This window comes from Elephantulus edwardii, unplaced genomic scaffold, assembly GCF_000299155.1.
Source record: "Elephantulus edwardii isolate Elephantulus edwardi_28Jun2011 unplaced genomic scaffold, EleEdw1.0 scaffold00266, whole genome shotgun sequence".
In the NCBI taxonomy this organism is placed as follows: domain Eukaryota; kingdom Metazoa; phylum Chordata; class Mammalia; order Macroscelidea; family Macroscelididae; genus Elephantulus; species Elephantulus edwardii.
The window spans coordinates 1361082-1365225 of NW_006400016.1; the positions used below are offsets into that span (position 1 = coordinate 1361082).

The following is a 4144-nucleotide window of genomic DNA, read 5'->3' on the forward strand; positions in this document are numbered from 1 at the left end:
CTTCTAAGAATCAAGTCCCTATGCACATCCAAAAACTTCTCTAACAGTGTAGAAAGGCAAACCACAGAGAAAAAAATATTTGGTAATGACATGTAAGATAAGGGACTTTTATCTAGAATTTATAAAATACCTGAGCACTACAACAAGATAAATAACCCAATTGAAAAATGGGCATAGGACATGAACAGACACTTCACCAAAGAAGACATTCAGATGGCCAACAAACACATGAAGAAATGTTCAAAATCTCTAGCTCTAAGAGAGATGCAAATAAAAACAACTATGAGATATCTCACCCCAGTAACAATAGCAAAATTTAACAGAAAAGCAAACATCAAATGCTGGTGAGGTTGCAGAGAAACTGGAACCCTTATTCACTGTTGGTGGGAGTGTAAAATGGTGCAATCACTGTGGAAGGCAGTGTGGTGCTTTTTCAAAAAGTTGCAAATAGAAAACCATTAACCCAGCAATTCCATTGCTAGGAATATACCCTAAAGTAACCATAACTGCCCCACCCTAGCAGATATATGTACACACATGTTTATTGCTGCTTTGTTCACAATAGCAAAGAGTTGGAAATAAACTAAGTACCCATCAAAAAATAAATGTATAGAGAAGGTATGGTATATTCACACAATGGCATACTATGCTGCATTGAAAAACAAGATACTCATGAAATATTGTACAAAATGGGTGACCCTGAAGGACATTATGCTGAGTGAAATATCTCGGTCATAAAAGGACATCATTGCATAGTGCTACTGTTTTAAAACAGTACTGAAATGGGGTTGAGGGGAGACTGAGAAAGAGGGAATACACAATGTAAACGGCATTGAAACAGATGAGGGAGATAACTGTTTTAAAGGGATCTATGATTAGGTATTATTGTCATGACAGGAGTCCAGAATGAAGGCTGCATAGTGGAGTGGACTTGAAGGGTGGGATTGTATAACAATGGAAAAACTGGGGGGAAGGGATGGGTAGGGAGAAAAGTGCAACAATGAATGAATAGAAATCCAAAGTCTCTGTAAGCTTTCATTAAAATTAATTTAAAAAAAGAGAGAAAAAAATCATTCACCATGATTAGGTGAGATTCATATCAGTTATGCAAAGATGGTTCAACATTTGAAAATCAGTGTAATTCACTACATAAATATAAAACAAAGCAAAATAACCACACGATCATATAAATTGATGTAGAAAAGACCTTTTATGAAATTCAATGCCCTTTGCTGATAAAAATATTCAACTAAATAGGAAGAGAAGGGAAATTCTTCAACATGATTTAAAAAGCCTATATGCAAGACCAATGGACAACATTACATTCAATGCAGAGGGATAAAAGGCATTTCTTCTGTGAATGAGAACCAGACAAGGATGTCTTTTATCACTATTCTTATTCAATATTGTATTGGAAGTTCTAGACAAAGTAAAAAGACAAGAAAAGTAAATAAAAGACATCCAAATTGGCAAAAATGAGGTCTTTAATAACATCCTACACATTGAAAGTACCAAAGACTTGTCAGGATCTAATTGACTGATCAAGATAAGTGGCAGTGTATAAGAACAACATACAAAAATTAGTTGGCTTACTCTAGTATAGAAAGAGAATATGTAAAAGGAAATAAAATATATCATTTAGAATAATCACCCAAGTGAGGAATGATTTAGGAATAAATCTAATCAGAGATACATAAGACTTATACAAAGCAAACTACAAAATATTACTACAAAAATTCTGAAGAGGCTTACACATAGGGTTGCTATGAGTCACAAGCGACTCGGTGGCACATAACAACAAACAACAATAACCAAGCTCATGGATTGGAAGATTTACTATTGTGCAAATGGCAACACTACCAAAATCTATCTATAGATACAGTGCAACTTCATCAGATCCTGTCACCATTCATAAAAGAGATGGAAAAAAATAATCACCAACTTTCTATGGAAAAGAAAGAGACCCTTTATAAGCAAAGTGTGACAGAATAAGGAAAACAAAGTAGGAGGCCTTCACGCTTCTGAGCTCAACACTTCGTATAAGCCACAGTAATCAAAATAGCTTCTTGTGGTACAGCAAAATAAACACAGACTAATAGGCAGTATTGACAATTTAGAAATAAATCCATTAACCTATGGATAACTGATCTTTGACTAAGAAGTAAAATCCATGTAGTGGGAAAAAGACAAACTTTTTAACAAAAAGTGCTAGAAAAATGGCTATTTCCACAAATCTGAAATAAAAGTCATGCTTCAGATCACACACACACACACACACACACACACACACACACACAAGCTGCACTGCAATCCTGAAGGCATGTAATTCCAATCCACCAGATGCCCTGCTATTCAAGAAGGAGGTGCAATCTCCTGCTATGCCAGTTGCATCCGATTTGACAGTACACAAGAAAAAAAAATCGTGATTGCTGGGATTGGAGATAAAATCAGGGTCATCCTGCATAGGATTCATTCTGACCAATTTCTGGTGACATTTAAAGAAGTGAGAAGGAAGCCTCCTACTTTGGGAGATGCATCAATATTGCCTTTGGCTTGCTGAACTCTAGTTATGAATTCTGGTCTGTTATCTCCTGTAAAACGTATGTATTTTCCCCTAATATCACTGCAAGTGCTGAAAGCATGAGTATCTATGATGATATTGAGTTTGATTTGCTACAAAATTACCAATAATACAATCTGGCAAAAATCTCTATTACTCTCTGAAGGAGTCCACCACTAGTGAGCAAGATGAAAGGATGACAGCCATGGACAATGCCAGCAAGAATGACTCTGAGATGATGGACAAACTGACTTTGCCATTCAAGCTGCCATCACAAAGGTATTGATTGAAATCATCTCTGGTGCTGCAGCTCTGGATTAATGAAAATCAAGTGTAATCCTCAGACAAGAGGTAAAGAAGAAAAGTTAAGCCAGTTGATTTCATTATGCTTAATGCTGTCCTAGTCAGAAGATTGTTGGTCCATTGTTCAAATTACTAAAGAAAGCAAGATATTTGTAAATTATTTTACAATAAATGACTTAAAAAAAATAACACCTCACACAACTAAACTCAAAATATACCAAGAATCTAGGCATAAAACCTAAAACTAAAGTTCATCACTGAATAAATGGGAACAAACTGAGTGGTCCTAATCAATGGCTTAAATAGACTACCAAATATAACTGAAAATGCATGTCAACAGAGAGTTACTAGATGATTGGGGCCTCCTAAAAATGAAATCCCTATATGTATCAAAAGACTTCTCCAAAAGAATGAAGACAGAAGAATGAAAACCTACAGATTGGGTAAAAAATGTTTAGCAATGATAGATCTGAAAATGGACTAATCTTGAAAAATTATAAAAAAACTCTAACCCTTTAACATGAAAAAGATAAACAACCCAAACAAAAAAAAGTCAGAGGACATGGAAAGACACTCCACTGAAGAAGACATTCAGATGGCCAACAAACACACAAAGGAATGCTTAAGATCATTAGCTGTTAGATGCAAATCAGAACAATGGTGAGAGATCATCTCATTGCAGCAACAACAGCAATGTAAATAAGACTTCAAACAACAAATGCTGGTGAGGGTGTGGAGAGATTAGAAGTCTCCTACACTGCTGATGGAAATGTAAAATGGTGCAATCACTATGGAAAACAGTTTAATACTTCCTTGTTGCTATAAGGGGCTGTCGTAGAGTCAAGTGTGACCCATAGAAACTCTGTGAACAATAGATCTGAACCTTGTCCATATTCAGGCCATCCTCACAATCTCTGACATACTTGAGTCCTTTGCTGCAGTCACTGTGTTAATCCACCTATTTGAGGGTCTTCCCTCAACCTGTCCCTCCACCTTTCCAAGCATGATATCCCTCTCCAAAGACTATTTTCTCCTAGCAACATGCCCAAAGTCTGTGAGATGAAGCTTTATCATCTTTGTCTCCAAGGAGCATTCTCATTGCACCTCTTCAAGGTACATCTTTTTGTTCTTTTAAGAGTTCATAGAAGAGTCAGCACTCTCTTCCAACATTCCAGCTCAAAGGCATAAATAATTCTTATGCCATCTTTATTCACTACCATCAGCTGATGTGCTTGGAATCACAGAAGCCATGGAAGCCTCATATATAAGTTATTAGATGGA

General features: G+C 36.1%; 1 pseudogene; it reads left to right on the top strand.

The window, feature by feature from the left end:
• Nucleotides 1-1079: 1079 nt before the first annotated feature.
• Nucleotides 1080-2881, top strand: LOC102858730 (annotated as a pseudogene).
• Nucleotides 2882-4144: the final 1263 nt, after the last annotated feature.